The sequence below is a fragment of the Artemia sp. Qi Xiang Cuo genome, chromosome 10, assembly GCF_049724085.1.
Source record: "Artemia sp. Qi Xiang Cuo chromosome 10, ASM4972408v1, whole genome shotgun sequence".
NCBI lineage: Eukaryota > Metazoa > Arthropoda > Branchiopoda > Anostraca > Artemiidae > Artemia > Artemia sp. Qi Xiang Cuo.
The window spans coordinates 68,065,790-68,080,657 of record NC_142803.1 but is presented as its reverse complement, the minus strand read 5'-3'; positions in this window follow the sequence as shown (position 1 = coordinate 68,080,657).

Sequence of the window (14,868 nt, the reverse complement as noted above, 5' to 3'; positions counted from 1 at the left end):
AAAGTTTTAAGAATAACTAGCAGGGAGGGGAGTTTTTTAAACTTAAGATGATATACATGATGATATACAAACACACACAATTTAATGGAACAGGAAATGCATGAAACCTATTGCTTAGAATGTATTTCTAAGAAAATAATAATATCATTGATTTGTTGGTTCCGATGGCTATAGCATCGTTCTTTTATTGTATCATAGAAAAATACAGTTTATCGTAAAAAATTATTTTATTTTAAAAATAATTTTTTAATTACAAAAGGTTTTTAACCCTATCAGTTTCCTTTAAAATGATCCATTAAACAGCTCTATACGATATTCCAGTGCCCTGCTATCTGAGGAAAATAAGAAGAAAAAACGATGCTCGATATTCAGAATATCATGGTTCCAACCACTTTTCTTGATTTTCAAGCCAGTATATTTCCCTTCTTGTTCAAGCCAAGGTATGGTAAGTTTTCTATATAGGGGTTTCGGATAAGGAGGTTCTAATAGGGAACTAATTTTTTCAATCTGATTTTAGTTTCAGGAGTTAGGACCTATTTCAATTCCTACTATGGGGTTTGACATACTCTTACTAGGTTGCTAGCTACCCCTGCAATCAAGATCCTTAATATAAAATTAAAAATTTATTATCTTTTCTTGTATGTATCTTATTTTTCAATTCTCTGATAGCAAAATGGTAAGCATAGCGACTTGTCACAGGGGTGACTGGGGTAATTTTTAATATATTTACTTTAGACACAACTGTACACGCCTATACTATACTTAAGTTGCCTGTACAAGTTAGTTTAGGCAGGAATTCAGTCTTTATTATAAATGTTCTTTACTAGTTTCACCCATCTCTACAGCCACGATACCGATGAAATTTACATAATTGCCATTTATAATTAACCAGACCGATTCCTTATATAATTGTTTTAGTGTATTAACAAATTTATTATTATGTCTTATGTATAACTTATATATTAGAAGTCTCATATAGTACAATGGTAAGCATATCCATTTGTCACACAAGAGAACAGGGTTTGATTTCCCGTCGGGGAGAACTTCTGATATATGGAATTTAAATCAATCTTTCTCAATCCTGCTCAATCTTACTCAGTCTCTCCCAATCATTTTCAATATCTCAGCCTTTGAGAGATTTTTAGCAGGGGGGCTAAATTGCTCCTGATGGAGCACCTCTTCTGCCATCTATAACCAGTCTAACTGTACAAGATCACATGTCTTTTTCTAGGCCAATCAAGGGAGTCGGAAATACTAATGGTACAAGGTCATTGATACATATTTCTAGGTCAATGGATTTACGTAAGGTTTCTCTTACATCACAGTTTCTCAACGAGACAAGATAAATTTGAAAGTAGAAACGAAAATGGTAAGGCATTTCAAGGAATGCAACTCCTATTAAGAGATACATATTATTTTTTATTTGGGTGATTCTCGACTCTGTTCAGTGTAATACACAAGTACCATTTCAACAGTGTTGTAAGGTCCCCTACCTCCCCCCCCCTCAAAGGTCCCCCCTCCCCCAACTTATTTGCCCCCCCCCATTTTTAATAGTTTTTTTTGCGTGACTGAGACACAGAAGGCCCCCCTCCCCAACTTTTTGGCCCCCCCATTTTCAATACTCTTTTTATTTAAGGACTTTAGACACAGAAGGGACCCCTCCCCCAATCTTTTTAGGGCCCATCTCCCCCATTTTTTATAATCTTTTAAGTTTATTTTTTCAACATTATAATTTTATTTCAACTTTTTTTACATGTCATAGAATGAACAAGTACACAATATGGGATTAGTGAGATGATTATGGATTTGAACATCAAGCATCGCAACCACCAATGACCCTAGCAACCAATTACCACAACCTCCACGGTTTCCTCTCTCCAACCTCCAAGGGGCCACCTCCCCCTAGCTTTTTGGGGCCCATCCCCCCCCCCCCCATTTTTTATACTCTTTGAAGTTTTTTTTTTAACAGACTAATTTTATTTCAACTGTTTTTTACATGTAATATAATGAACATGTACACAATATGGGATTAGTGAGACTATTATTGATTGGAACATCAAGGACCACAACCAGCAATGAGCCTAGCCACCAGTGACCGCAATTTCCAGGGTCCGCTCTCTCCATCCTCAAAGGGGCCTCTTCCCCCCGACTTTTTGGGGCCCATCCCCCCAATTTTTATGCTTTTTGAAGTTTTTTTAACATAATAATTTTATTTCAACTTTTTTTACCTGTCATAGAATGAACAAGTACACAATATGGGATTAGTGAGACGATTATGGATTTGAACATCAAGGACCACAACCACCAATAACCCTAGCCATCAATGACTTTAACCTCCAAGGTTCCCTCGCTCCAACCTCCTAGAGGTCCCCTCCCCCAATTTTTTGGGGCCAATCCCCCCCATTTTTATTCTTTTTGAAGTTTATTTTCTTTAACATGATAATTTTAGTTCAACTTTTTTTTACATGTCATTGAATGAACAAGTACACAATATGGGACTAGTTAGACGATTATGGATTTGAACATCAAGTACCCCAACCATAAATGACCCTAGCCATCAATAACTTCAACCTCCAAGGCCCCCCCTCCCCAACTTTTTCTGGCCCATCCCCCCTCCCTATTTTTATTCTTTTTGAAGTTTTTTTTAACATGATAATTTTATTTTTTTTTATCATGATATATCTTTTCAACTTATTTTTCTACATGTCAGAATGACATGAAACATACTTAAAGCATAAGAAATTCACATTTAATATTTTACAAACTTAAAATTAGAGTGGTATAGATATGTTAGTCATGACCTTTACTATTAGAAAAATAATGTTTCTAGTAGCAATTTTTTTGGACTGAATTTTTAACTTTGAAATTATTAAACTTTCTTACGTATCTTAAAATAATCTGAAATATGCTTACGGCTCTACTAATCATACTCTATGCTTGCTCAGAGACACGATGCGGCTTTTCCATTGGTACTCTATGGCCTGTTATTGACACTACCTAGTTTATCGTATGTATTAAATCAGTGTTTTTTACGCAGTGGAACGATAAACACATAAGTCAAATCTTTAAAAAATTGAGGATGGAGCATTTTAAGAAAGTATGTTCACATGATAAAATCATCGTTGTGCTGAATGCTGACAAGGAGAAATACCTGAACTATGAAACAAGTACAAGTGGTAGCACTATTTGAAATGAATGTATACGTTGTCATGACAGCGATGAGTTAAATTCCTTTGGAGTACCCAAGAATTTCAATCGTGTAAATGGTGGATATGCGAGAGTAATATTACCAGAGAAGTTAGTGTTCAAAGAGAATGCAAACATAAAAATAATCGTCGATCATCGGGGATAACTCCTTGCTACTGTTGCTGGTAACCCATTACATGTTGATACATCCTATCGTCATCTTTCCGGTATTAGCATTTTAAAGAAGACAAGAAAAAGAGAGGCATACTAATGCACTAATGTCATTAATCATATCTTGTCCATGCGCCAAAACTATTATCGTGTAAAAATAATGTGACAATAGACAGTGAAATCTCAGGCAAACTAAAAAGGACATTGACAGACAATATCATCAATGAATATAAAGATGAATTGATGGAAAGTGAAATGCAAGTGAACGTTATTACTACTATTGACCATACACTCAAAGAGAGAAGATGATGAATTATTTTATGGAACAGATTCAAAAGTCCAAAGTTGTTCAATGATACTAATAATGTATTTAACATATTTTTATATTAATATTCTACATATCGCTATTTCATTAAAAATATCTTTTGTTAAGTGTTCATTATTTTTAGGATACGGTAGAACGTCAAACGTTCAGAATATCTATTAAAAAGGTCAGAGATGTAAGAAAAGGAATTCCCAGAGATAAAGATACTACTAGCAGGTTCATAGTGGATATAATAGAAAATGATTTACTTTAACAGAACTTTTACCAAAGTCTGTGAGAGATGAGGTGAATTTTTTCTCAAAATCTCCACAGACAAGCAAACACCCGTCCTGACACACAGCAGAGAAAGTTTTAGTTTTCAGAAACAGGAACATCCACGTTTAAAATACATCTGTTTCTATTAATAATATTTGATTTTTTAATAAAGTTGGGTTTTAGTTTTCTGAAATGAGAACATCCACGTTTGAAATATATCAGGTTTTATTAATAATATTTGAATTTTAATAGTGGGGTTTTAGTTTTCAGAAATAGGTTTTAGTTTTCAGAAATAAAAATATCCACGTTTGAAATACATTTGATTATATCGATAATTCTTGATTTTTCTTAATAAAACTGGGTCATAGTTTCTGGAAATAAGGACATTCACGTTTAAAATATGTAAGGTTTTATTTATAATATTTGATTTTCTAATAAAGTAATTTCATTGTCAAAATCAACGATCAACCCATTTTACAAGTTGAAGTACTCATCTTTTTCACTCCCAACATTACATTACGACTTTTTACATACCCCAACACCAAAAAATACATTTCAAAATTCTTTATTATATCATTTCAGAACAAGTTCTTTTCTTAATATTCCTCCTAGACCTGTTATATAAGTTGAAGTACTCATCCATTTTCACCCCCAAGATTACTTTATGACTTTTTGCATACCCCAATACCAAGCAATACTCTTCAAAAGACTTTATAATCATATTTCAGAAAAAGGTTTTTTCCTAATATTCATCCTAAACATGTTTTACCAGTTGAAGTACTCATCTTTTTTCACTCCCAACATTACTTTACGACTTATTGCATACCCCAAAACCAAGCAATACTTTTCAAAAGGCTTTATTATATCATTTTAGATCAAGTTCTTTTCTTAATATTCCTACTAAACTTATTTTACAAGTTGAAGTACTCATTCTTTTCACCCCCTACTTTACTTTACGACATTTTGAATACTCCAACACCAAGCAATACTTTTCAAAAGGCTTTATTATATTATTTCAGAACAAGTTCTTTTCTTAATATTCCACCTAAACCTGTTTTACAAGTTGAAGTACTCATCTTTTTCACTCCCAACATTACATTATGACTATTTGCATACCCCAACACCAAGCAATACTTTTCAAAAGGCTTTTATTTATTATTTCAGAACAACTTACTTTCTTAATACTCCTCCTAAACCTGTTTTACAAGTTAAACTACACGTCTTTTCACTCCCAACAATACTTTACGACTTTTTGCATTCCCCAACACCAAAAAATACATTTCAAAGGGCTTTATTATATCATTTCAGAACAAGTTCTTTTCTTAATATCCCATCTAGACCTGTTTTATAACTTGAAGCACTCATCTATTTTCACTCCCAGCATTACTTTACGACTTTTTGCATACCACAACATCAAGCAATATTTTTCAAAAGGCTTTATTATACTATTTCAGAACAAGTTAATTTCTCAATATTCCTCCTAAACCCATTTTACAAGTTGAAGTACTTATCATTTTTCACTCCCAACATTACTTTACGACTTTTTGCATACCCCAACACCAAGCAATACTTTTCAAAATACTTTATTATTTCATTTCAGAACAAGTTCTTTTCTTAATATTCCTCCTAAGCCTGTTTTACAATTTGAAGTACTAATCTTTTTCACTCTCAGTATTACTTTACGACTTTTTTAAATACCCCAACACCAAGCAATACTTTTCAAATATTTCAGAACAAGTTCTTTTCTTAATATTCCACCTAAACCTGTTTTACAAGTTGAAGTACTCATGTTTTTCACTCCCAACAATACTTTACGGCTTTTTGCATACCTCAACACCAAGCATTACTTTCAAAAGGCTTTTATTTTATTATTTCAGAACAAATTTTTTTCTTAATATTCCTCCTAAACCTGTTTTTCAAGTTAAACTACTCATCTTTTCACCCCCAGCAATACTTTACGACTTTTTGCATACCCCAACACCAAAAAAAACATTTCAAAAGGCTTTATTACATCATTTCAGAACAAGTTCTTTTCTTGATATTCCTACTAAACCTTTTTTACAAGTTAAAGTACTAATCTTTTTCACTCCCAGCATTACTTAACGAATTTTTGCATACCCATCACCCAGCAATAATTTTCAAAATGCTTTATTATATCATTTTATATCAAGTTCTCTTCTTAATATTCCTCCTAACCTCAATTTATAAGTTGAAGTACTCATCCTTTTCACTCCCAAAATGACTTTACGATTTTTTGCATACCCCAACACCAAGTAATACTTTTCAAAGGCTTTATTATATCTTTTCAGAACAAGTTCTTTTCTGAATACCCATCCTTAATCCATTTTACAAGTTGAAGTACTCATTCTTTACTTCCACAACTTTATTTTACGACTTTTTGAATACCCCAACACCAAACAATATTTTTCAAAAGGCTTTATTATATTATTTCAGAACAAGTTTTTTTCTTAATAGCCCTCCTAAACCCAATTTTACAAGTTTAAGTAATTTTATTTTTCACTCCCAACATCACTACGACTTTTTGAATACCACATCATCAAGCAATACTTTTCAAAAGGCTTTATTATACTATTTCAGAAAAAATTCTTTTCTTAATATTCCTTCTAAACCTGTTTTATAAGTTGAAGCACTCATCTATTTTCACTCCCAACATTACTTTATGACTTCTTGCATGCCCCAACACCACACAATACTTGCAATATTACGCAATATTCAAAAGACTTTATAATATTATTTCAGAACAAGTTCTTTTCTTAATACTCCTCCTAAACCTGTTCACAAGTTGAAGTACTAATCTTTTTTCACTCCCAACATTAATTTACGACTTTCTTTATACCCCAACACCAAGCAATACTTTTCAAAAGGTTTTATAATATTATTTCAGAACATGTTCTTTTCTTAATATTTCGCTTAAATCTGTTCTACAAGTTGAAGTACTCATCTTTTTTCACTCCCAACTTTAGGAGAAATACAACAGGGCTTAGGCGAATTATTAAGAAAGAAATTTTTCTGAAATAATATAATAAAGCATTTTGAAAAGTATTACTTAGTGTTGGTGTAGGCAAAAAGTTGTAAAGTATTGTTGGGAATGAAAAAGATGAGTACTTCAAGTTATAAAATGGGTTTAGGTTGAATATTGAGAAAAGAACTTGTTCTGAAATAAAATAATAAAGCATTTTGAAAAGTATTGCTTGCTGTTTGGAGTGAAAAAAGATGAGTTTTTCAACTTGTAAAACATGTTTAGGAGGAATATTAAGAAAAGAACTTGTTGTGAAATGATATAAAAAAGCCTTTTGAAATCTATTTCTTGGTTTTGGGGTATGCAAAAAGATGTAAAGTAATGTTGAGAGTAGAACAGATTTAAATGGAATATTAAGAACTTGTTCTCAAATAATATAATAAAGCCTTTTGAAAAGTATTGCATGGTGTTGGGGTATACAGAAAGTCGTAAAGTAATATTGGGAGTGAAAAAAATATTAGTACTTCAACTTGTGAACGGGTTTAGGAGGAATATTAAGAAAAGAACTTGTTCTTGAATAATATTATAAAGCCTTTTGAAGAGAATTGCTTTGGTGTTTGGGTATGCAAAAAGTCATAATGTAATGTTGGGAGTGAAAATGGATGAGTACTTCAACTTATAAAATAGGTTTAGAAGGAATATTAAGAAAAGAAGTTGTTCTGAAATGATATAATAAAGCCTTTTGAAAAGTATTTATTTGGTGTTGGGGTATGCAAAAAGTCGTAAAAATATGTTGGGAGTGAAAAAAAGATGAGTACTTCAACTTGTATGCAAAAAGTCAAAATGTAATGTTGGGAGTGAAAATGGATGAGCACTTCAACTTATAAAACATGTACAGGAGGAATATTAAGAAAAGAACTTGTTCTGAAATGATATAAAAAAGCCTTTTGAAATGTATTTTTTGCTGTTGGGGTATGAAAAAAGTCGTAAATTATTGTTGGGAGTGAAAAAGATGTGTAGTTTAGATTGTAAAACAGGTTTACGAGGAATATTAAGAAAGGAAGTTGTTCTGAAATATTAAATAAAACCCTTTTGAAAAGTATTGCTTGGTGTTGAGGTATACAAAAAGTCGTAATGTAATGTTGGGAGTGAAAAACATGAGTACTTCAACTTGTAAAACAGGTTTAGATGGAATATTAAGAAAAGAACTTGTTCTGAAGTAATATAATAAAGCCTTTTGAAAAGTATTTGCTTGGTGTTGGGGCATATAAAAAATTGTAAAGTAATGTTGGGATTGAAAAATAGATGAGTAATTCAACTTGTAAAATGGGCTTAGGAGGAATATTAAGAAAAGAAGTTGTTCTGAAATAATATTATAAAGCCTCTTAAAAAGTATTTCTTGGTGTTTGGGTACGCAAAAAGTCGTAAAGAAAAGTTGGAAGTGAAAAAGATGAGTACTTCAACTTGTAAAATGGGTTTATCGTTGATTTCGAAGACAAAATTACTTTATTAGAACATCAAATATTATTAATAAAAACTGATATATTTTAAACGTGGGTGTCTTTATTTCCTAAACTATAACCCCGCTTTATTAAGAAAAATCAAATATTATTAATATAATCAAATGTATTTCAAACGTGGATGTTCTTATTTCTGAAAACTACAACCCCATTTTATTCGAAATCAAATATTATTAATAAAACCTTATATATTTCAAAAATCGATATTCTTATTTCTGAAAACTAAAACCCAACTTTATTAAAAAATCAAATATTATTAATAGAAACAGATGTATTTTAAACGTCGGTGTTCCAGTTTCTGAAAACTAAAATTCTCTCTGCAGTTTATCAGGACGGTTATTTGCTTGTCTCTGGAGATTTTGAGAAAAAATCAGCTCATCTCTCTCAGACTTTGGTAAAAGTTCTGTTAAAATATCTCATTTTTTAATATATCCACTATGAACCTGCTAGTAGTATCTTTATCTCTGGGAATTCCTTTTCTTACATTTCTGACCTTTTTAATAGATATTCTGAGCATTTGCCGTTTTAGCATACCCTAAAAATAATGAACACTTGACAAAGTAATGCATAAGATATTTATTAATAAAATAGCGACATGTAGAATATTAATATAAAAATATGTTAAATACATTATTAGTATCATTGAACAACTTTGGACATTTTGAATCTGTTCCTTAAAATAATTCATCATGTTCTCTTTTTGACTATATGGTCAATTGTAGTAATAATGTTCACTTTGTCTTCACTTTCCATCAATTCATCTTTATATTCATTGATGATTTTGTCTGTCATTGTCCTTTTTATTTTGCCTTCGATTTCACTGTCTATTGTCACATTATTTTTACACAGATAACAGTTTTGGCACATAGACAAGATATGATTAATGACATTAGTGCAGGAGTATACCTATATTCTTCTTGTCTGCTTTAAAATGCTAATACCGAAAAGATGACGATAGGATTTATCAATATGTAATGGGCTACCAGCAACAGTAGCAGGGAGTTGTCCTCAATCATCGACGATTATTTTTATGTTTGCATTCTCTTTGAGCACTAGCTTCTCTGGTAATGTTACTCTCGCATATCCACCATTTACATTGAAATTCTTGGGTACTCCAAAGGAATTTAACTCCTCGCTGTCATAACAACGTACACATACATTTCCAATAGTGCTACCTCTTGTACTTGTTTCATAGTTCAGGTATTTCTCCTTGTCAGCATTCAACGTGACGATGATTTTTTCATGTTAACACATTGTCTTAAAATGCTTCATCTTCACTTTTTTAAAGATATGAGTTATGTCTTTATCGTTCCATTGCGTAAAAATTACTGATTTAACACATGCAATAAAGTAGGTAGTGTCGATAACCGGCCATAGAGTACTAGTGGGAAAGCCACATTGTGTTTATGAGCAAGCATAGAGTACGGTTGGTGGAGCTGCAACCATAATTCATGTTATTTTAAGATGCATAATAAAAAAAATTGAATAATTTCAAAGTTCAAAAAAAATCAGTCCAAAAAAGTGCTACTACAAACATTATTTTTCTAATAGTAAAGACAAACATATCTATACCACTCTCATTTTGAGTTTGGAAAATAGTAAATGTGAATTTCTTATGCTTTAAGTATGTTTCATATCATTCTATACATGAAAAAAAAGTTGAAAAAATATATCATGTTAAAAGAATAATAAAATCATTACTTTAAAAAAATAAACTTCGTAAAGTATAAAAATGGGGGGGGGGGGGACAAAAAGCTTTGGGGGGGGGCTTGAAGGTTGAGGTCCTTGATGGCTAGGGTCATTGATGGTTGCGGTTCTTGATGTTCAAATCCTTAATCGTATCACTAATCCCATGTTGTGTACTTGTTCATTAAATGACAAGTAAAAAAAGTTTAAATAAAATTGTTATGTTAAAAAAAAATTCAAAAAGTATAAAAAATGGGGGATGGGTCCCAAAAAGTTGGAGGAGGAGGCCCCTTGGAGGTTGGAGGGAGGGGACCTTGGAGGTTGAGGTAATTGGTGACTAGGGTCATTGCTGGTTGTGGTCCTTGATGTTCAAATCCATAATTGTCTCACTAATCCCATATTGTGTACTTGCGCATTCTATGACATGTAAAAAAAGTTGAAATAAAATTATCATGTAAAAAAAAAATAAACATTAAAAATTATAAAAATAGGGGGGCCAAAAAGTTGGGGGGAGGGAGCCCCTTGGAGGTTGGAGAGAGGGGACCTTGGAGGTTGCGGTCATTGGTGACTAGGGTCATTGGTGCTTGCGGTCCGTGGTTTTCGAATTCATAATCGTCTCATTAATCCCATGTTGTGTACTTGTTCATTCTATGGCATGTAAAAAAAGTTGAAATAAAATTATCATGTTAAAAAAATAAACTTCAAAAAGTATAAGAAATAGGAGGATGGGCCCCAAAAAGTTGTGGAGAGGGGTCCCTTGGAGGTTGGAGAGAGGGAACCTTTGAGGTTGCCTTTATTGGTGGCTAGGGTCATTGGTGGTTGTGGTCCTTGATGTTCAAATTCATAAGCGTCTCACTATTTCCATATTGTGTACTTGTTCATTCTATGACATGTAAAAAAGCTGAAATAAAATTATCATGTTAAAAAAAATAAACTGCAAAAAGAATAAGAAATGGGGGAATGGGCCCTTAAAAGTTGGGGGGAGGGGGGCCTTCTTTGTCTCAAGTGCGCAAATAAAAAAGTATTAAAAATGGGGGGCCAAAAAGTTGGGGGAGGAGGGGGGTCCTTCTGTGTCAGTAATGCAAAAAAAGTATTAATAACTGGGTGGGGCAAAAAAATTGGGGGAGGGGGGCCCTTGGGGGTATGGGACCTTTACAACACTGTTCAAATGGTACTTGTGTATTATACTGAACACAGTTGAGAACCGCCCAGATAAAAAATAATACGTATCTCTTATTAGGAGTTAGCATTCCCTGAGATGCCTTACCATTTTCTTTTTTTCTTTCAAATTTATCTTGTCTCATGGAGAAATTGTGATGTAAGAGAAACCTTACTTAAATCCATTGACCTAGAAGTAGGTGTCAATGATCTTGTACCGTTAGTATTTTCGACTCCCATGATTGGCCTAGAAGGAGATACGTGATCTTGTACAGTTAGACTGGTTATAGATGGCAGCAGAGGTGACCCATCAGGAGCAATTGACCTTTCCTACTATTATTTAGTTTAAAGTTTTCAGGAATTACTCTAATTTCAATTCACTAATCAGATTTTTATTATATAATTAATACTGGTAGCCTTGGCCTTAGTGGCAGTATTATCATCAGTAAATTTTCTTAGGATATGGTGCCATATTTGACTTACTTAGCTCCATGATTCTCTGAGAATGGTCTCTTGCTATTCATTACTAGCTACCGCTGCAACCCGAATACTCCGAAATTACAAACAGGAAAAAGCCTATGGCTTTTTCTTAATTGGAATAGTGAGACACGACCTGGCCATAATCTATGATTATGACGTCATTGATCAGTCTTTAACATGAAATATGCAGTTTTTCGTAAATAATTTATTATATTTTAAAAATTATTTATTTCAATTACAAAAAGTTTTTATCCATATAAATTTCCTTGAAAATAAGTCATTAAACGGCTCTCTACGATGTTCCAGTGTGAAGCTGTCTGAGGAGGAAACAAAAAGCTCTGCCTATGATTAACATGCCTGATCCTTTATACAAAATTTTAAAACAAATATGTTTTCTTTGTTATTCAAGCCAAGGAAAAGATAGTTTCTATGGGATTTTTGGACAAGGCGGCTCTAACAGTGTACTTCTTTTTTTGATGTGGCTCTAGTTCTAGGGGTTATAGGCTATTTTGTTTTTTAATAGGGGACGTGATCATCTTTTACTAGGTTACTAGCTACCGCTGCAACCCAGATAATGTGTTTACAAATTTATTATCGTGTCTTAAATGTAACTTATATTTCTTAAGTCTCCAATGATACAATGGTAAGCATATCCGTTTTTCACATGGGTGACCGGGGTTTGATTACCCTTTGGAGAAGAAAGCGCTTTAAACTTTAAACAGGAAAAAGCCTATGGCTTTTTCTTAGTTTGAATGCTAAGAGACGAACCTCAGAGAATAAAGATGCTAAGTAAGTTAGGCTGTTAGTAATGCATAATGCGTCATTTACTAGGAGCTGTAGTTCGTTCTTTAATGTAAATTTTCAAAGTTTAATTCTCTAATGCTATAGATACGATACTGGTTACTCATTTTTGGCACTATATGTACTATTCACATAATTATCAGACACAGCATGGACGAGCGGTCTAGGGTACTGGTGTTGGCCATAAGTCTCTTTGGAGCCATGATTTCGAATCCCACCACTGCCGGTATTTCATACCAAAGCAAACAAATTATTTGTTCGAGTCTTAAATCATAATCTTATTTTAGCTACCATGGGCTGTAGTTCGTTCCTTACTGTAAAAAGAATCAGGCAGCTAACTAAGTTGATAATTTATTCTTTAAAGTAAGCATCATTAATTAGATATTTTAATATATTCTGTATGGTCTAGTGGTTAGGAAACTTGGATATCACCCAGTTGGCTTGAGTTCGATTCCTTTTTATTTATTTTACTTATTTACGAAATTTTTACTTATGATGATTTCTTAAACACTATAATTAAAATAATCATCCATATAATGATTCATTTTATTCTTTCAGTTGCTATCGGCTACCGTTCGTTCCTTAATGTAAAAATAAAAAAAAATCAAACAACAAAAATCAAATTTAAGGATATCAAATATGCAGTTTTTGTAAAAAGTGATTATATTTAAAATTTTTGTTTTTGATTAAAAAACTACTATCACTTTTAATTTTTATTCGAATGAGCCCCCTCGAGATATTCTATGACTACTGGGTCGATACGATCACCCTGGAGAAAAAAAAAACAAATAAACACGCATCCGTGATCTTTCTTCTGTTAAAAAATAACAAATTCCACATTTTTGAAGATAGGAGCTTGTAACCTCTTCAGTAATGTTTTCTGATACCTTGAATCTGATGGTATATATTTTCAATTCTATGACTTGTAAGGGGTGTTTTTCGATTTTTCGAAAATAAGGCATATTTACTCAGGCTTATAACTTTTGATGGGTAAAACTAAACTTGATGAATTTTATATATTTTAAATCAGCGTAAAAATTAAATTCTTTTGATTTTTTATTGGTGTCAAAATTCCGTCTTTTAAAGTTTGGTTACTATTGAGACGAGTCACTCTTACTATACAGATCGTTAAAACGAACTGTTTTAAAAATCCCAGGCCTCACTATTGATTCCTACACCAGAAAAAAAACCATGAAAAGAATGGGTGCGGTCAGACTTATTAATAGCTTACTACTTATTTTGTTTAATTGTTAATTCATAAGGTGATATGCGAGGGTTTCAGTCAATTATTTCTAAGAAAAATGTATTAGCATCGACTTGTTCCAAAAATTATAAGCCCCCCCCCCAAAAAAAAAATTAAAAATGTTCAGGATCAAAAATAAGTAAGATTCACCTCAAGGGCTAAGCTCGCAAACCGCTCAAAGGACATGTTTATGCACTTTTTAGTTTTGATATTGTCCTTTACCGTCCCCTGAATGTTCAAGAATAACTAGTAGGGAAGGAGTTTTTTAAATGAATGATGATATATAATATGCAATGACCTGCAATTTGGTAACTAAAGGGATTGTAAATGTATTTCGATAATTCAACTTCTTCCACTAAGCATATGACAAAAAAAAATTGATTACTAACCTGTTCCAACGGTATATCAGAACCCATATCCATGTCATAACTTTGCTTACTAGAAATAACTGTTTTCAATTCAATCACCGTTCAAACGTTTTTTTTCTAACTTCAATCAATGTAAGCTAGTCCAATGTTTATTTGGAACTGTGATATTAAATTTAAATCAAGTTTTTTATGTCCACACTCAAGGCCAAAGAAATCAGTGGTGTAAGAATTCATTGACTCCAATACATTGATGCATGACAACGGTCTAGCCCATACTACACAAAAATGCACGACACCTGTAGAATTCATTGCGGGAAGGCGTCATAGAAATCTCACAATCTATTGCGGTCTGGCCTTCATACGGTTCACTGATTCTCAAAAGCGCCTGGCCTTGATAGAGTTCACTGATACTTAAGAATACCTTATCTTGATGGAGTTCACTGATACTTAAGAATTCCTGACCTTGATAGAGATCATTGGCCAACAAAAGAACCTTGGAAAGGCGCCAAGGAACGTAAAGTACTCTAAGTATAGCGTAAATCTCTACTTACAAATTGCAACAAGTTCTGGATTTTGCTGAGTAGATTCTCAATATATCATCAAATAATATTTGATGAATTTTGAGATATTTCTACAATGTATATTTCGTGAAAAAGTAAATGTAGTTAGTGAAATACATGCTATGATAAGGTTTT